Raw genomic sequence first — 21051 nt, 5'->3', positions numbered from 1 at the left:
GTAGATATTTATGAAGGTCAGAGGTAAAACAATGATTCAAATTTTTAAGAACTGTATAAAATCAGTTAAGATTGTATAAAATTTATGGCAAACTCTACTATAAAATAAAGCTTTCAATAAACATATATGGAGCACAGAAAACAAGCAGCAGGGGCCGCTGGGTATGGTGGTGCATAGCTTTAATCTTGGCACTTCGGAGGCGGATACAGGTAGATCTCTGAGTTCAAGGCCAGCTGGTCTATAGGAAAAGTTCCAGGACAGCCAGGGCTACACAGAGAAACTCTGTCTCGGGAAAAAAAAAAAAAAAAAAACAGAAAAACATAAGACAAACAGAAAAACAACCAAAAAGAAGCACCAGGGGTCAGTTTGATGTCACAAAGAGAAAAACATTCAGGTGGGTTCTGGTCTTATGCATGTTGAAGTTGCTCCTATGCATAATTCAGTTTCTCCTCCATCATAGTATCACACATAATGGTGCCACTTTCGTGCAGGCCTCTGTGTTCTTCCAGCTGTTTGCTTCTTGCTCTTTATGTCCCAAGATCCAGTAGTTAGTTCCTCTAATGCACCCATAATTCTGTTTTTCTCCAAAGGTTATTTTGTTGGAATTATCTATCTTGTAGCCTTTTCAGATTGGCATATTTCTCTATTTACAAGTGTTTTCATTTCCTCTGTGACTTGTCATTGCTTGACTGAGCATTCCTTCTTTCTAATTAAATGATGGTCTATTATGTAGATTGCTAGAGTTTGTGCTTTCACAGCAGTTCGCCTTCTGAAGAACATCTTGGTTGTGTCCAGGCTTGGTAAATTATGAATAAAGTCTCTATGAATGTCTACCAGCAGATATTGAGTGAGTGTAAACTCTTAACTCCTTTGGATAAATGTCATTAAGTATAGTTGCTGCCTTACATGGGAATCATATGTTTAGTTTTGTAATAGGCCCAAAACCCTCCTTCAATCTGGTTTACTACTTTACCTTCCCCCTGGAAATACATAAGATTTTTATGTGCACCACCCTCACATCTCAAGTCACTCTCAGCACTCACTGACTTTCTCCAGCTTCTGTTCATTCCGCTGGCTCTGAGGAGCTTTCTCACTTAACCTCTATAATGATGGGCGAAGAGCAATTTAGACGATAGTAAGCAAATGTCATTTGCTTACTTGCATCTGTATATTTTCTTTGTTGATGTGTTTATAAAAGTCTTTGGTCCATCTTTTTCTCATCAGGTTGTTTTATTATTGATAACTGTAAGACTCCTTCACATATTTCAGTAGCTGTTTTCACAACAATATGTCTATATCCATCTACCCATACCAGTCTTTGGGGTGTCTTTTTGTTTTCTTAGCAGTATCTTTCATAGGGCAGAAATGCCTTCTCACTAAATTACAGCCCCAGTCACTTGTAATTTTTTCATTTTATGTTTAGGTCATTAATTCATTCTGAGTTAGTTTCTGTAAAGGGTTTAATATCTGAGTCTAGATGGGAAAACAACTGCTCAGCTATTCTAAACCCTTTCTCACTGTATTGCTTTCGCATCTTGGTCACAAATCACTGTCTACATGAATCTATATCTGCACCCCTTTGCCTGGTCCAGGGATCTGTCTATTCTTTTACTAGTACTGAACTTTTATGGTTTCTGCAACCTTCTTATTAAGTTAGAAGTCAGTGTCAATCTCTAAGTGTGTTTTCTTTTCTCAGTTTTATGCTATGGATAGTGTTCATAGCAGTAAAAGTGGAGAGAATATTAATGTCCAAGTGTAAGAGCCTTATGAAATATAATTTGGAAGTACATTGTGTCATTAAACATAAATTGTTAGACAAGTATCTATGAATGCATTTTATAATCCATATTTGAAAAAAGCATCACCTCTAGGTCTGGTGTGCCCAGGTAAGCTGGTGGACCTTTATAAAACAATGCATTGTCCATTTCTAGATCTCTGTATTTTATCATACATCCCAAACCAGAAAACCGTCTCTTCATCAGTTCTCTGTAGCATTGACATAGGCAGTTGATCTTTCCCTTAAGCCTTGCTTTCTACTGCATACACCGTGCCAGGCCATTTCCTCATTTCAGCCTTCAGTGATGACTGATCTATTTTAGGAGAGACAACATTCATCATAAAGACAAGGCAAACATTTGTCTTTTCTGAATATATTATACCAAGTGGACCCATATCACAGCTGGACAAGCAGGTTCTAGTATTGAAAATGGTGATCGTGTGAGTTTTTCTTAAAAATTGTATTTGAGATCCAAGAGAAAGCCTGAAATTTATTATGGGTTGATTTAATTATAACACTGATGTGTGAGAAAAACTCATTTCCCAAGAAGAAGCCAGATCTGAAGAAACACAGAAATATTTCCATTCTTCCCATAACCTTACCCTTCTGGGGTTCAGACTAAAATGAGGTACATTGCACTGAAGGAAAAAATTATACAATGAAGAAGGGACTATTTGGGTTTGTTTTCTTTTTTATTATATTGACCTATTTTTATTCATCATATTTTATCAAATGTATTATAAAATCATGTAGTTTTTAACACATATATCTATAAGAAACTATGTTTTAACCTGACACTTAAACCTATGAAATAAACAAATTATGAGACAAAACCAATAAAGGATATTAAGTTTAAATTAATTGGTGGAATCCTTTGAGGTCTGGTGCCACAGGAAATAAATAGCTCATCAAGTGTATAATGGTGAATAAACATGTAAAAGTCTGGTCTAGTCTCATCTCCTACTCTGTTTTATAAAAAATAGAAAAAGCCGTTAAGTCAGAGAGCTAAACCCAGAGAAAGAGTTGGGTTTTTTTCTTAATCTATAGATTTGAAGTCATTCCATAAAAGTCTGTGAAATCTAAATTGCTTTGACTTTCTTTTAGAAGACTGACATTCTTCAAGATTGATAAAAAAGACACTGTAGTGAAATCTGCCTGATAGGTGTCACTGTATTTGCTCCCATTGCTTTATTCCTATTTATTTATTATCTTTCCTATTTATCAAAGGCTCTTAGCCACAGGTTGAATGATAGTCTTTACCCCCCCCCCAAAAAAAGGAACTTGGAAAAGAAAAAAACTAAGCCTGAACTGAATGAACTTTCCAACTGTCAACTTAGATATTTGTCAAAAGTAGTGTTACACTTGGCAAAGTAATTGACAGGCATATTGACATGATTGACTTAATATGTCAACCGCACACAAAAGCTGAAAATCTGCCTTTTAATAAGTAGATGGTACCTGCAGGCTAAGGAATAATGAGTGTTCTCTCTTTGAGTGTCCTTTCTTTAGTTAACCTGCCATTCTCTACCTTGGGTACTGGAGCAGACAACACCTTTGTGTGGTGTGAAAACACAGCTCTTGGGAGTCAGTGTCACTTTACATAGCAGAGATGAAGCCTCTTTTGCAGAATTTGGATGGGAGAGAAGTTGCTTCTGAAGCTAAGACTTTACACTTGAAGGGAAGTACAACAAATACCCTTCCTCAGTTTATATCTAAGTCAACTGGTAGCTATTTACAAGCCAAAGAACTAGTCTGCTCTTTCTATCTGAATGACAGAGTATACAACTAGGTTTATCTTATCAATGCAAATATTATATAACTTTTGCAATAAGGTAAGTGAGTTAAGGGAAAATATTAATGAATAGGAAAATATCTAATATTTATCTGCACCATGCATATATCTTCCTGCTACACATCCAGTCTAGCATTCTGCTTATGGGCTGCAAAAGCTCATATTATTTATTTATGTGTTCCTTCTTAATTTCCTTTAAAATGCTATACTTAACTGGTCTTCAATTTGAAATAAGAAAATTAAATGTGTGAAAATGAAGGACTTGTAGAACTTCCTAGGAGATGCTGGCTCATCAAAGACCCATTTCAAATGAAACAAGTGTAACAAAAATGATAAGTGTCTCTAAGAAAGGAGTCTCCACACTTCCTAAAATACACACTGGTCATGCAATCACACATGAGCAAGTCAAAATAAGCAGTGCTCCTGATGGTGAGTTTTGCCTCTGAGCAAGACAGAGCATCAGTGCTCGGAGAGAAGACTAAATGTTCAGAGGCTCTCTCTGCACTTTCTTGGATATACACCTATTTTATTATCCATTAAAAACTACAGAAAACAATCGACACTGACAGAGGCTTATGTTTTTCAAGTATTGATATACTTGTGGTGGACATCTTCTTGGTCATATAAACAAACAGTCTTGTTTATATGGGCCATGATAAAAGTGAGAGCTAAACATACCTCTGTGTATCTGATTCTAAATTTATGATTTACTACAAATTTTCTGGTTCACTAGTGTGGGTTCACTAAACTAGGCAACCTATTCATAGCAAATTAAAAATGACAATAAACCAGTCTTTTAGGTGAGCATTCCAAAATATGCAGTACAGCATTCCGCCAATGCCTAGATCCCATCTTTTGCTGGTCCCTGGCAATCTCTCTGGTCTAAGAATCCTACCTCTGGGAATGAATGTGTCTAATAGCAACTGATCAAGGGATATGAATCATTTTCATTTCTTTCACAAATTTAGAAACAAATAAGCTTTAATATTTGGTGGAGTGGATGTAAAAGTACATGTAGGCACCATGTTGTGTGGACAGAATTCTTAAAACAACAGTTTGTTTTATTTTTGCTTATTTATTTCTGACAGTCTCAATATGTAGCCCCGGATGGCCTGGAACTCTTATTGTAGACTAGACTGCCTTCAAACTCATAAAAACTCTCCCACCACTGCCTTATAAATCATGAATTACAGGCATGTGCCACCACATTGAACATCTTTCTTTTTTTTTTTTTTTTTTAAAAAAAGAACTTTATTAGTTGGGTGTTTCATATAATGTGTTTCAATCATAGTCTTCTATGGCCTCCAACTCTTCCTAGATCTGTCTTCCTTTCTGACCCCTCAAATTTGTGTCCTTTTTTAAGACCCATCAATTCCAATTCATGCTGCATAACTATTCTTGGGTATGTATCTTCTACTGCAGCTACTGGCAATTGTTAGCTATAAGAGAAGGTTTTCCCTAAGAGTACAGTCTTTGAAATTTAGTCCTTCAAAACACCATTCTTTTTTTTATTATTTATTCAGATTATATTGATTGCTAGCTGCTCACTTGTATCTTTCTGTTCTCACCCTCCCTCCCTCTCCCCTAGACCTGTAATGGGGTCGTAGGGGCTTCTCCCCTACCCTCTGACCGCAGCCTATCAAGTCTCATCAGGATAGCCTGCTTTCCTTCCTCTGTGTGCCCTCAAGGTCTCCCTGCCAAAGGACAGTGATCAAATCAAGGCACCAGAATTCATGTCAGAGGCAGTCCTGGGTCCCACCCGTACTCCACCACACCCTTACCTCACCCTGATGTGGAGAATGAGTTGTCCATCGGCTGGCTACATCTGAACAGGGAATCTAGGTTCTCTGCATGCTTTGTCCCTGGTTGGTGCATCAGTTTGTGCAGGCACCCCTGGGTCCAGATCAGCCTGCCTCAATGGTGCCTTGTGGAGCTCCGGACCCCTTTGGGTCCTCCCATCCCCCACTCTTCCATAAGAGTCTCATCATTCAGTCCAGGGGCCAGCTTCGAGTCCCAGTATCTGTCCCAATCCGTCGCTGGGTGGAGTCTCTCAGCGGACATGTATGTTGGGATAATATCCACTTATAAGTAAGAATATACCATGTGTGTCTTTCTGGGTATGGGTTATCTCAGTCAGAATGATCGATTCGAGTTCCATGCATTGACGTGAAAATTTCAAGATTTTAATAGCTGAGTAGTATTCCATTGTGTAAATGCATCACGTTCCTTTTTAGCCATTCTTTGGTCGAGGGGAATCTAGATTGTTTCCAGAGTCTGGCTATTACTATGAATATAGTTGAGAAATGTCCTTGTTGTGTGGTGGAGCATCTTTTGGGTATATGCCCAGAAGTGATATAGCTGAGTTTTGCAGTAGCACTGTTCCCAATTTTCTGAGAAAGCATCAGGTTAATTTCCAAAGTGGTGATACAAGTTTGCACTCCCACCAGCAATGGAGGAATGTTCCCCTTTCTCCACATCTTCACCAGCATGTGCTGGCACTTGAGTTTTTTATCTTAACCATAAAAGTTGTTCTGATTTTCATTTCCCTGCTGACTAATATTTCTTTAAGTGTTTCTCAGCCATTTGATATTCCTCTGCTGAGAATTCTCTGTTTAACTCTGTATTCCATTTTTAATTGGCTAATTTGGTTTGCTGGTGTTTGATTTCTTGAGTTCTTTATATATTTTGGATATATATAAATATATATATATATTGAAGAGCTTTTTTGCAATACTATACAGCAACAGTAATAAAAATGGCATGGTACTGGCATAGAAATATGTTGGTTAATCAATGAAATTGAATTAAAGATCCAGAAATAAACCCACACACCTATGGACACTTGATTTTTGACAAAGAAGGCAAAATCTTACAATGGAAAAAAGATATCATCTTCAACAAATGGTGCTTGTCTAACTGGATGTTTACATTTAGAAAAATGAAATTAGATCCATATTTATCACCCTGCACAAAACTAAAGTCCAAGTGGATCAAAGACCTTAACATAATACCAGATACACTAAATCTATTAGAAGAGAAAGTGAGGAAGAGCCTTGAACTCATTGGCACAGGAGACAACTGCCTGGACAGGACACCAAAAGCCCAGGTTCTAAGATCAACAATTAATGAATGGGACCTCATGAAACTAAAAAGCTTCTGTAAGGCAAAGGACACTGTCAACAGAATAGAACACTTTTCTTTATTTTCAACTTTTGAAGCAGAGCTAGTTTCTTCCCAGAATGTTTTCTCTGTGTTCTAATTCAGAATACGGAATGAATCTAAGGATACAGGGTGTGTGTGGGAACACTAAGGCCAACTGTCTGGGTTTGCTGCTTATTAACTATGTGATTTATATAAGCTAGTTAACATCTGGTTCTTAATTTCCTCATATGAATTACAGAAAATATTAATAATTTATATATGTATTATAAGGCATAAGTATTTTATGCTGTTAAATATGTATACCTATTAAGCACATATAAATTCACCCCCACTTTTTCTTTTAGAATGTTCCCCCTTCACACCTTTTTCACCTTCCATGTCCTTTAGAGGCCTCCTTTTACTTTAATGTCCATTTTCCTCTCTTAAATTCCACATATGTGAAAAATTATCCCATACTTTACTGCAATGCTAGTTTATTAACATAATGATTTTCTGTTGCATTAATTTTCCTGAAAATGACATATTATTAACACTCCTCATTTTGACTTTCAAACAAAACTGACTACAACTTCTTGTGTACATATATGGCATCTTGTTAATAAGTTCCTTTATTGATTGACATCCAAAATGATTCTATAGCTTGGATCTTACAAAAGGCACATGGACACACAAGAATGTACAAATATCTTTACGTTAAGTCTGCTTTGATACCTTTAGATATATACCCAGAAACAATGTTGCTGAATTTGTGGCAATTTTGTTGTTAGAGTCTCTGGATTCATTTACCTTCCCACAGACAGTACATGAGATAAATGTGTTATTTGTATCCTCACCAACATGTCTTGTTTGGTTTCCTGATGACAGCCATTTTGACTACAAGAATTGGAACATTATTTTTTTTTCTTAAAAAGAGGGAAAGCGTGTCACCATCTCCAAAGAAAAGATGACGTTAGAGAGATAAGAGGCTGTACATGGGTCATAAGGGGATCCTGGATAGCCTTCACTCACTTGGAGCCACAGTTTCCTTAGCTCCTGAGGTAACCTCCTGCTCTGCTCTCCTTGTCAGTAGAAAATGGAGCGGAAGTTCCTGGCCAGGGTCACAGGGCCAGTGCACAGCACTGTTGGCAATCTAAACTAGCTCCATGAACAATCAGAGTATATTGAATTTTAAATGTTTTATAGGCTATGACTTGCCTTTTGGAAATTAGCTTTTAATCTATTTCATTATACCAACTTATAGCCCTAACAGACTAGAGTTATGAATTAACTCATTTACTTCATTATACTGACTTATAGCCCTAATCGACTAGAGTTATGAATTAACTCATTCACTTATTAAATCACTTCCTGAAAGAGCTTTGTGAACTATGAAAACATGAGCACAAGAGTCAGAGATGTAGGTTTCATGTCAGCACTGTCCTAGTCAGTCATGTACTTCAGGCAGTTTACCATCCCCCAAACCAGTTTCCCCAACTGCATCACAGAAAGGAAGCCCTAAGACAAAGGAAGCCCTAAGACAATGTTCATTATCATTTCTTATCATGCAATAAGTGTACTGAGTCCCACCTTACATCGCTGTATTCCCTACCAAAAAAAAGAAAAAAAGAAAATTAAAATCATCTCCAAGGTGGTGGTAAAGACCCTCTAGGAGATTTGGGGTTTGTTTTTGTTTATCTGTATAAGGATGTTATTGGCAGTAACAAAGACTCGTGATGTGTTGATACCTTGTGCTTAGGGATTCTAAAGATTGTAAAATGTGCAAGATGGCCTAAGGGAAAATATTGCCTTACCCAAATTCAAATAGCATCCGAATTGAAAAACAGTTAAATAAAGGAGGCTGGCGAGCAAATCAATGATTACAGAAGAAGAAATATAAACTAAAAGACACAATAGATGCACTGAGAACATTATGTATCATCACTGTTATCCCAAGATGGCACCTTTACAGGAAATTTGCATTGTTTTATTTAGTTATTTCCAACCAACCTTGGGGAGACTAGTGAATATCAGTGCTTTGAAAACTTGAATGTAAGTAAAAGTCAAGAGGAAAACTTATTAAGATGAGGATTGAGACTCAAGTCCACTTTAAACCACGCATCTCCAGAAGAAGCTGAGTAGTGTGTGGTTTAGAAAATGGGTTACATGCCCAGTCACCCCTCCACAGCTCTGGCAATCTCTGAGCTTCTGCTTTTACCTCTAACTCTGCCTAAGATTTGCTCCTAATGTATGCAATGTCCTGGGGAGACAGCAGAGCTACAAAAGCTGCACTGCTGATACCCATCCTAAACTGGGTATACCAATTAGTTCAGATCCCACAGGAGGCAAACGGAGTACATGACTGACCAATCCAAAAAGAGGAAAAGCCAAGTGAGGATAAAGGCGATAGAACGCACTCTCACAGATTTTGTGCATGATCACGCCCTCCTTGCTTTCTCCTCTCCTGGACTGCTGTGGGGACAGCCTTCCTTCCCAGGCTCTTCTAGGAAGGTTTCCTTATCATTCACTTTCACATGAAACATTGCAGCAGCCCCTGACTTCTAAGAACTCAACTGAAAATATGCTAAGTTCCACTTTTCCTGTCAGCTCTCACAGCTTCTGTCACTTCCAAAATATATCCCAGATCTACCCATGGCTCACCTAGCCAGAGCTATCAGTCCTTCCTCTATACTCGGGAGGTTGTATTTTCACCACACCAATCCATTATTTACTCTCACTGAGAGACCTTTTAAATTTTCAAGATTGCACCCCTCTCCAACATAAAACCACTCAATGGCTGCCTTTTGTTCTTACACTAAAGCCCAAATGCCTTCCTAAAATACTGTTAGAACAGCAAACCTCAGCTTCTTCAGCAGTGACCTCTCCTAGCATGTCCTAACTTTCTGACTTTACTTTTGTTTGCTTTTTTTAATCACCATTTTTCACCTCAAAGACAGTGTGCTCCACTGGTCCCCCACATATTCATTTTATATCAAATATTATTTCTTCAAGAAACTTACTTTGGCTACCCAATCAAGCCTAGCCAAGTAGACCCCCATATCTTCCACTACTTTCCATCATGTATTTCTGCAGTTATCGACTTGTTACTATTATTGTAAGCCATTAATTAATTTATTTATTTATTTGTTATTTGTTGAAATATTCCAGTACCACTAGAAAATAAGTTCTTTCTAAAAATAGAATATTTTAATTAATTATTTGAAAATTCCATATATTTAGATAATGCCTTTCAATTCTCATCCAAACTACGTCAGCACTTATTCTGTTCTTAGCTCCTAATAAACGGTCTTAATAATGATTAGCTAAATAAAACAGAAGTGCTTTCTTATTTAAGAAGTAATAAAAAATGGGGCTCAAAATCTAAAGTGATTAATTTAAGGTCATACAGGGTCACACAAGAGTTTGGTGCAGAGGTAAGTGATTGATTAAATAAGCAGTATGAGCTAATTGATGACAAAGCTATAATATATAAATGCAGGTTTATTGGAAGTGGCCCAGGAGGGGGAAGAGAGAGGAGGGTGCACTGGGGGTGGGGGGAAGGGAAGGAGAAAAGATAGGAGGTAGGGGGGAAGGGCATCCTGGAACCAAAATGTCTGGTTTCTATAGTAAATCTCTGGGAGAGGGGAAGGCCACACCAGCCACGCCCTGCAGCAGGACCCAACAGTAAGAGTCTGCAGAGCTCCTAGGATCATCTCCCAAGGTTCCCCACCTTTCTAAGCTTTGTGTTGTTCATGATTTCTGACAGCTTCAACATCCCAGATCTTCACCACAGATATGCAGCAGTCTCTCCCTTGGTGCCAATGCTGGAGAAGACAGTAAGGCTCTGCAAAACAATTAGATGAAAATCAAGGAGCAAGCAGTATAGCAGAAATCACCCTAGAGGTGGTTAAAAATGACTGCCTTGACAGATGATTCTCATTATTTATGAACTTTTACTCAATGGTGCAAAAGGTCACACTACAGGTATGTTAAACACCTGTAAATGTACATCAAATCAAATGTTTTAATGCGAAGAAAAAACATGTCAAAAGTTATGTACAGTAAATGTACAACTATCCAGGGAACAAAGAGAACTGGGGAGTAGAAAAGGAGGGAAAAAAGCAACGGGGTGGGGCGTGAAGGGCTTTTGCTCAACATACATTATACATTTGTATGAAGATGTCCTTATGAAACCTAGCCAACACCCAAGGCTCAGGGAGCATCACAGAAGAGGGGGAAGAAACATTGTAAGAGCAGAGGACCAGAACAGGAGGTCTACTGCAAGATTGTGTCTTCTATATATGAAAGTGAATCTGCAACCAGAAATCTCACCAGTGTGATTACCTAAACAAGACTTCAAAAATGATAACACCAATAGGCATGCTAACCCAGATGGAGGAAGCCTTACAAGGTTCCATCCCTCATAGAACAACAGGCTATTGATGGTGCTGCTATGAGAGGGAGAAGCAGTCTTCTCCAGGCCAACCCCTTGATAGGCACTCCAGGTTCAAAGGCCAGTCCTATATACATATGAGCAACAGGAAGTGATGTGTGTGTGTGTGTGTGTGTGTGTAAAACAATTATAATTAAAGAATAAGAAGCCATGGATTTAAGAGGGTTGGGAAGGACAGAAGGAATTTAAAGAGGATAGAAAGGGAGAGAATGATGAAATAATGCAACTCTCAAAAATATTGAACCAAATGAAAGAAAAGCCTAGTACCATGTGCAGTGAATATTATAGTAAAAATAAATCCTCCATGTGACAAGAGTTTCACAATGTACAAGTGAGTTATCAGGGAAGTTTAAAGAAGAAAGAGACCAAAGCAATCACAGAGCAGGTGAAAGGGTATTTGTTTCTTTGTTTTTTTTAATTTATTTTTATTTAATTTATTCAGATTATAACTCAATTGTTATCCCATCACTTGTATCCTCTTATTCCTCCCTCCCTCCTGCCTTCACCCTATTCTCCTCCCCGAGGTCTAAGACCGAGGAGGACCTTCCCCCACTATATGGTCATAAGCTATCAAGTCACAAAAAGGTATGGAACGCTTCACAAATTTGCATGTCATCCTTGGGCAGGGGCCATGGTAATCTACTCCGTATTGTTCCAATTTTAGTATATGTGCTGCCGAAGCGAGCGTAAAAGGGTATTTGTTGAATTAATTAGAAGGCATTGAAAATCAGTACTAACATCAGGGTGTTAAATGAAACATCTGGCTATAGACATCTGGGCCTTCTGATTTTCTCTTTGAGGATGGGCCAGTTTGTGCAGCTGTGATGGTTGCACACCAAGTAAACTGGCAACAAACTACCTCATGGCTGGAGACTTTGACAAAAGTAATGAAGTGCAAAGACTTCTCTGCTCCCTTCCTGACACTCTCTAGTTTCTCTCCTTGCTCTCCTCTCCTTGGCTGTTTACTTCTGTGACAGTGTTTTGAGGAGGGAAGGAGTGCTGGGGATGGAACCAAGCACATGGTGGGCAAGTACACTGTGCACCACCGCTGAGCTCAAGCCCAGCCCTCTCCTACTGTTTTATCCTTTTCACTCACTACAGCACAGCAAACATTCAACAGAGAAAGAGAGGAATCATCTTGTCCATGTCATCAAGACGAACTTCTTAGAGAAAGTTTAAGCAAGGGTCTGAAAGGGAACTAAAAGTTAACTGGTGGCATTATTTAGTGTCCTTCTTGAATGCTGCACAGGATGTAGCAGTCAAGTGGGAAAGGAATGTTTCCAGGGGAACGCTGAGGCAAGGCCTCAGAGAGGTATGGAAACATGAAGTGTTCTTCCCTAGCGGCCGTGAACATGCTCTCCTATAAAATACAACAGCTACTCTCCTGTCCTGGAGTGGGGGGAACTGCATGCCGTTTGTATAATGAGTATTCCTGTGTGAGTTTTTATATAAATTACACTCATTCAAATATAAACTATGCCTGATTTTCTGCCGCAGATAGACGTGAGTTTTCGACTGGAACTGGCCTTCCTGCAAGTAGTCTAGCTTAATGTAATGCTAAAGTTGCCACACTCTTCAGACACAGCATAGAAAGAGCTGCCTTCATTTGATCTCCATGTTGAAATTTAAGCCTTTAATTGAAAATTCATGAGAACTTCAGATTACTCCTCCAGACTAGTGAAGTTTAATACTATCCATAATAGGATTAAGTAGGCATAAAAAATTTAAATCAAGAGAAACTTGTTATTAAGATTAATATTTATCTGAAAACACAATACATAGTAATTATAACATTACGAATTAGTACAAAATGAAAATAAAAGGGAAGCCTTGCACCTAAAAAGGGAAACATGAGTCATGCTATAGAAGAGGAATAAGTAAACTTGTACAAAGGAGGCAGGCAGACAAATTTTCAGGAGCATAAGTTAAGAACTGGACTATCAACCTGTCACCCTAGATTCCTAGCCAAAGGACATAAAATTACAGTACGGATGAACATGCATGGGGAAGAAAGGTCCTGTGGCATTTGTACTTAGAAAGATGTTTGAAGGTAATTATAAACAAACAGAGCATCAGAAGCAAGTGAATTTGCTGACTGGCTGGCCTGCCTCTCTGATAGTCAGAAATGATGGTTTGAATGCTCATCACAATATACAGTGAGTCTGTAGCCTGTCAAGGTGTTCAAAGATAAAGAAAATTAGTTTTGATGTGTGCGCATTTGCTCTATAGTTTTTTCTGCTCTCTGAGCTCCATTGTGGACATTTTAAATAGGAATTTATTTTTCAATCACTTTGTCTCTTTTTAGACACCTGTATAAATTAATATAATTTTAGAAATCTTATTATATTATCATTTGTCCTCTGTTTTCCACTTATTAAATGTTACAACTTTATTTGAATACAGAGACTTCAAATAATATACATACAAGCTTTTTGATTGACATATACATACACATATGTGTGTGTATGTATATACACAGAGAGAGAGAGTTTTCTTTTACCTTAATACAAGAAATAATGTGAATAAACTATGTATGGTGAAGACAATAGCCTTTTCAGCAAAGGGTGCTTGAGACTGCAATACACCTGCTCACTGCCTGAGTCACATGGCTTCATCTCAGGAGCATCACCATACCCTCTGTAGAGCTTCCTGACTGATTCAGCTCCTGTCCATTGCAGTATTGAAAGAGATGCTGCCAGGCAAGATCCCAAGACACAGCACCTCACAGCACAAACTTTGCTGAGCTAAAATGATTCATGTATTTGGGGGCGGGGATTAGCTCACTACGCAAGTTATAGATCTGTGAGTCCTATTAATTAAACACCAAGGTAGGCATATGGGTGTTAAATCATTCTGTGCTTGAATATATGTTCTGGAGCAGCCTGGAAGTGTATTAGTTTTATTTATCAATCAATATTCTTAGAACAATGCATTGAACCTCATCAACACTATCATACACATTGCATGTGCATATGGGTGTAGGTAGAGAGCAGAGGGGCTGGGAATAAATCTCAGAGACTGGCATCCCTGATACAGTCCAAGGTAGGAATGTGTGCACTTAACTGTGTTTTCTTGTTGAGTTGTCTTTGTACACAGCTCATCTTTTATCACAAGGTCTCTGTTGCACAGCTCTCTGAAATGACGTCAAGATTAAAGCTTTAAGGCACTCTTATTTCCCTTGTACTTGAAACAAGAGAGAAAAGTAGTGCTAATTAATTGTGTGTCGTGTCTGGCATGGTGTGAAACATGCCAACAATCATGGTCTTATTAAAGGAGGAAACTATAGTCGCTCTAATGAAACTTGACTGTTCCTTCTTTTTTTTTTTTTTTTTTTTTTAATTTTTTTCCTTCATGGCACTATTAGCAGGCAGGCAATGTAACAATATTGCTCCAGCAAAAATAGGAATAACTTGAAACTGAGAAGAACATCTACAGGATTCTCTCTGCCAGCTCCTGCTTAGCGAATAAAGTCCAGCCTGTTGAGATGGCTGCACCGAATGCATTGATACATCCGGATCATATATCCTCCTTTCAGATTCTTCCCAAGGAACAGGGTTCCAGCTTTGAAGTGTACCTCAGTATCCTAGCTGAGAAGCGTGACTCCTCAGTGGCAGATGTTCCATCACTCTGACAAACACCTGGAAGGAACAATTTAAAGGGACAGATTGATTTGTGATCTGTTCAAAACACTGTGTCGACACTAGGAAGGCTATGTTGCTTCTGGGTCAGGGTGAAGCCAAGCAAAGTGGCAGAGGGTGGGGTAGGCTGGAGCTGGCGGAGGGTGTGGTGGGCTGGAGCTGGCGGAGGGTGTGGTGGGCTGGAGCTGGCGGAGGGTGTGGTGGGCTGGAGCTGGCGGAGGGTGTGGTGGGCTGGAGCTGGCGGAGGGTGTGGCGGGCTGGACCTGCTCGTCTCCTGGTAGCAGGGGAAGTGGAAAGATAGCAAACAGTGCAAAAGAAGGAGTGCATTTCAGAGCACACCCCAGTAAGCTGCTCCTTCCAACCAGGCCCTGAAGCTTTTTTCCCACCACCTCCCAATAATGCCGTCATATTATAACCTCATCAAGGGCCTAATCTGTGAACGTTGCTGGAGCCCTCGTGGTCCAATTGCCTGTCAGGAGCAGGATTCATTCCCAGATGAATCCAAGCCTTCAGCACATGAACCACTATGGGAACATCTACTCAAAACATACACCTTATGAAGAAGAGCAACTTTCATGTAACCCTAAGTGACTGCAGATTTGAGTTCCATAGTAGAGATCATACGGCTAAATAAATAAATAAATAAATAAGTATTAAGGATTTGGAGTAAAACGCATGAATTTGAACTCAAAACTCTTCAGTGTACTGGCTAAATTGAGATCATTTAGCATTAACATATTCACAGACGAGGAAACTCATTTGCACTATTGGAAGAGAGAAAACATGAGGAAGCCATTAAGCGTAACAGGTAAGCAGCAGCAAGGCGTGAGGGCTAGTGTGATGAGTGTTAGACAGCAGGAAGTGAGAAGGTTCATCCAGAATCCTTTCCCACCTCCATGTTTGCATGGAGCAAAGGGTTCTGCTCCATGCCCCAAGTTCCTAGATACTACGTGGTGCCACTCTTTCCTAAAAGGCCAAGTCAAACTGAGCATTCTCCAGCTCGGCTGATTTCACATTCATCTCTGGACCATGTGCCATTCCAGGGATGGTGTGGTGGGCAATTGCATGCAAACACATCCCATTGCACTCCTGTTATGTGTGCATTTTCTGCAACTTCCTATATGGTCTTTTTAGCAAGTCAGTTCATGTTTCTGAGCTTCAATTTCCTTCTTAATAAAAAGAGGTGGAGAGTGACATTAAGAATAAATCACAGGACAAATGTCACAAATTTTAAAGTGTGTTATCAATTGTCTCAATTATTTATGACTATTTAATGAATAATAAAAACAATAATTTATTACTCTTTGAAGTCTGGGGCCGGGTCAGGTAGGTGGCTAGTATCTGAGGCCAGGTCCTCAACTTGCACTGTGCCACCATAGCAGCTATGGTCACCATTTCCAGAGACAGCTTCATCTGTTTCCTGCTTTCTCCTCAGGGCAACTAGACTTTTTTACCTGGCATCCAAGAGAGGCAGGCCTCTATCATCTGCTCACAGCATGCTTGCTACTATTCCAATGCTGTCAGCTAAAGCCAGCTACACAGCTGCAGGAGGGATGTCTACAGGTGGCCACCAAACCAGCCAGAAATGACACGTCTCTTCTGTTGCTTTGTTATGCCGTTAGTGTTTGTTTCATGTGTGTGTGTGTGTGTGTGTGTGTGTGCACGCACGCGCGCGTGCGCGCGCTCATGCACTTGTGTATGTGTGTATGTTCCAGATTATAAATTTCCTAATGGTTCTGACTGCTCTAGGATTATGTTCCTGATCTATTAGAAGACATGGGGCTCTGGGGCTTTATAGACTATGTTAAAATATTTCCAAGTCTGCCATTTGCCATTTTGTGTCCTTGAGAAAGTTATTGACCATCTCCCTAATTTTATGAGTTTCAGAAGTCTCATTTAGTAGGTTTGAAATTTTTTATTAAACCTTATGTTAATATATTAGAATTGAATTGCTAATGATATTTATTAAAACTTTATAGTTTTCATTTGCCTGTAAATCCCCATGCTTCAAAGTGAAAAAGACTATCTGGGCATGGTTTACAATGAGAAAATGATTTACATATTGGGACTTTAAAGCACTCTCTGAGTTACAGCTAGGTTAGCCTTGCCACTGTGCTACACTCTAAAATTTCATAGAATTTCCTTTGTGCAAGGGATGAAGCTGGCAGCGTTATAGCAATTGATTTTCTACTTGCAGTCCCTCTTTTCCACCCAATGAATTTTACTGCCTTATGGGCAGCAACAGTTGTACCCTGTAATTCACTCCACTACCCTCTCCTTTGCACTGAAAAACAAAAAGTCTGCCTATAAAAGAAAACAACTTCTCTTGGGAAAAATTCGGACAGGTTACTAAACCACGGAAACATGACTTTAGTGAAGGTCAGGACAATTATACACTTGAAAATATCATTTATTTTATAGACATTGTCTTTTGTCTTAATGAATGTTGGTATTTTAGGATATAACTTCATAGCTGGGTGTAGTGGCACACACCTTTAATTTGAGGACTTTGCAGGCAAAGGCAGGTCAATCTCTATGAACTGAGACTAGCCTAGACTATATAGTAAAGTTCCAGGATAGCCAGACTACAGAGTGGGACCTTCTAAAAAAGAAAAAAAGTCAAATAAAAAGAAACAAAGAAATGAATAAAACTTCAAGCTTTGCTTTTTTGCATTAGGAAGTACTATGTCTCTATAGATTTGTCAGGTGCAGAGCACACTGCCCATGTAAGCAACCTATTACCATGTGCTGCTTGAGAAAACATCTGCCCTCTTGAGTTTTTAACATACCATGCTATGCTGCTCACTTAGGGTACTGGCGCATTTCTTACTGTCTTCTTCACTCAGTCTTAGCCCTTCCTTTAAAGCTTATTTCTAGCATAAAAAGTACAGAATACATATTTTAGTTTTTGCAGACTACTCAGGTGACTTGTGTGTCAGTTGAGGGCCAACTGGCAGGTAGAAACAGCTCAGGAAAGGAATTGAAAACATGAAACGATTCCTCAAAATGGAGCTATGAAAGAAAGGAAAAAGGATGAAATGGATCTTTGTTTCTGTTGTCTCACTAATCTAAGAAATATAGAAGAATATTCCAAAATGCCCAAGTCTGGTGCTAGAGAGATGGCTCAGCAGTTCGGAGCCCATTCTGCTCTTGCAGAGGACCTTAGTTCAATTCTCAGGATCCCACTGGTGGCTTAAAGCTGCCTCGAACTCTAGCTCCAGAGGATCCAACTGCCTCTTCTGACCTTCATAGGCACCAGGCACCCATGTGTTGTACATACTCACATGCAGGCAAGCACTCAAATGCATAAAATAAATACATCTATATTCAAAATAAAATATAGACACCCAAAATGTCTACATCTATGTTTTTAGCAAAGAAGAAACTCTAAATCAGAAATTGTCCCACGAAACACAATTCTGTTTTCATTGTTCAGTTCAGTCTGGAGAAGGGGCCTATACTACGTGGTACTCTCTCAGGCCTTATGAACTGCAGGTACTCTATGGTTTCACAAAGATCTATGCAGCAAGCATCTTAAAGGCTTTTAAAGTCTGATAAGACCACAAATGAACAAGGTTAAAATAGTTCTGAGTTTTCCCAAGAAAGTCTGTGCTTTCGAAAGAGCACCAGAGGTTTGTCATTTGAAAAACATTTGTAGAATAAAAAGCACTTTTAAATTCAAAAGTTGTAGTTTAAAAACCGCAGTGATGGAAGGTCCTTTTGGGCTCAGAAAACGAAAGGCAAAGTTAAAGGATCTCGAAAGAAATATGATACATTCCCTTCACATCCAGTCATGATTTCTCTCCCTTAATGAAGAACATTGAAAAATATGCCACACATATAGCAAACTACATTGGAAATTCTATTATCAAATTTTACAAACTTTGGAGAAAAAAAAAAAAAAAACCTAGTTTAGCTCAGTATTAATTCATTCAACAAATGCATCCAGGGCTATAATACTATGTATCACATCACAGAAATTGTTGATAATAAAATGAAAGGAGAAAGCAGTCCTTGACCTCAGAGAATCTCAGGACAGCAGAGCCCAGGATGTGCAATGAAGAGGCATGGGCGGTGCAGTGCGCACGCGTTATTATGTTGGCTTTCTGGGAAAGATTTAACAGCCTTAGGAGGCATATTTGAGTTTAGTATCTCCCTAACTCAGCTGTATTCTGTTTTGACTTAAAGGAAAGAACGATTAATAGTAACACACAGTCATTTAGAAGGGTATGTTTACACCACAGAAATTACAGAGGCCGATTAAGATTCCTAGGACCCAGCTGGCTCTTAGCAGTTGTTCTTTGACTGTCTGCAAGCCTTTGATACAAAGAGGACCAGGTTTGAGAGCTTGTCTCATGACAGAGCAGTCAGCTGCTCCACCTGATGATGTTTTATCTGCTCTTCCATAGTTTTATCTTAGCTACCATAGCAACGCCACCCCCATCCAGGACAGGGCTACCATGCTATCTCTACAGTCCTTAGCTGCTCTGAGCATTCTGTAGTCACTATATGTATTTTTTCATTAACAGTTTGTTGGAGAAGAAAAAAATTAGTCTTTTGAAAGATGTTTATGATGTATTTTCAGAGTGATCTTATTGCAGGAACAAATGCAGAGTTCCTGAAGCCTAAGGTTTATACAGTCAAAGGGAGAAAATAATTCTTTACAAAAACAGAAATCTACAAATTCATAATTGGATACAAAAGTCAATACTAAGTAAAAATAAGGAGAAAGACAATATCACATTATAAAGTAAAGGACACTTATAAATATTGTGTTACAATATCTGTAAAAATACCTTCTACTGTTTTAATTAATTGTCACACACTTCCGAGAGGTTTGCCTTAAAATATCTGTGTTGTCATTGATTTCCTCTATATTCAGGATGTTTGTAAGACAATTTCTGGACAGAAGTTAGAATTGTAATTCAATCTTTCCACTACTCGGGTAATCCAAATCAATTCTGCTTTTATTCCCAGCCTGAAATAGCTACTTTCAATGTCAAATCCCACATGGGTATAGCACGTAAACCGTTAGAAATGATGTAAAGTGTGGGAAATCCTCTACCAAGCTTATTATATATATGAGCTGCCAGACTTAGAGAATACTTTTGGTTCAACTTCTGCTCTCAACAGGCCAAGTCCTTTTCTCCTCTCCTCTTGCTACTGTACCAACTCTGGGCACAGGGGACAGATCTGTCTCCCCAAGCAGCATCTACTCCAACCTTCCAGGCGGGCTCAGTGATCCGCCTGGCAGATGGTCAGAATATCCTGGGCCTGTCACTTAACCATGTGGAGAAATGGCTTCAGATCACCAAGTTTTCCTGATAATTTTGTTTAGAGTATGCCCTATCAATGCTCTTATGATACAAAAAACACCAAAGGCTACTTCACCACTGTCAAACCAAAGGGAAGTGTGGTGGAGGAAGAGAGCACTGTGAGAGGGAATAGTCTTCTCAACCTGCAACTAAAGTATTTGCTAAGCAACCGAGAGCAGGGCGCCTCAAGCTGGTGTTGTTTCCTTCTTGGTAGGTTTGTTCTGGCTAAGATGATTCACGCAACCTTGCCACATGCTACCTTCACCCGTGCTACATCTGGTCCACAGGGACCTCAGTATTGGCTTCGCTTAGCATTTCTCTCAGTCACCTCACATCTCCTTTGCCTGCATTCCCTTTAGCCTTGTTAGACTTCCATCAGGTACCAAAGACTAACTGATCATGAGAAATACAAGAATGGGTAGCCAGACGTTGCACATGGATCATTCAAGTCCTGTCAATTACTCAGCTCTTTGTTCTTAGACATCAAGGCTCTACAGATTTTAGAGTTATTCAACCAGGCTTATGTATCTGGCGTTGTATCACCATTTCTGTGCTTTATTTTTTCAGAGGGCGATTAAAGATCTGAAAAGCACAGCATATACAAAAGTTAATGAATGCCAGTGACTTCGCTGAATGCTGATGAAAGCATTCAGTCCCAGGTGTGTGGTGGACAGGTTTCTCAGTGAGTGCTGCCAATGTATGTACCATACTGTCTCCAGAATGTTTAATGCAAAATAATGCATCCATATCACCAGATATGGCTATGCAGAGGGCGACAATAGCTCTTCATAAACTGTGGAAATGAACTAGAATTATTGTATTTTCTTCCTCAGATTCCGATAATAGAAGAGAGCAGAATCGTGATGGGATACATCCCTCTGAGCACTTGGTGAACGAACCTCTGGGTGTTTATAGGCCTGTATTCCACCTAAAGCCAC

General features: G+C 39.2%; 1 protein-coding gene and 1 non-coding gene across 3 annotated transcripts in view; one reads left to right on the top strand and one right to left on the bottom strand.

The window, feature by feature from the left end:
- The window catches only part of Grid2 (glutamate ionotropic receptor delta type subunit 2), a 1403143-nt gene that overhangs the window by 1173481 nt on the left and 208611 nt on the right, over window positions 1–21051 (top strand). The gene's annotated exons all lie outside the window — the stretch shown is intronic.
- LOC127194958 (U6 spliceosomal RNA) lies at window positions 11742–11848 on the bottom strand. The gene has a single exon (XR_007831335.1). It is a non-coding gene; the product is annotated as a U6 spliceosomal RNA (small nuclear RNA).

The sequence above is a fragment of the Acomys russatus genome, chromosome 10 (assembly GCF_903995435.1).
Source record: "Acomys russatus chromosome 10, mAcoRus1.1, whole genome shotgun sequence".
NCBI classification, from domain to species: Eukaryota; Metazoa; Chordata; class Mammalia; order Rodentia; family Muridae; genus Acomys; species Acomys russatus.
This window is presented reverse-complemented; position numbering and strand designations above follow the sequence as displayed.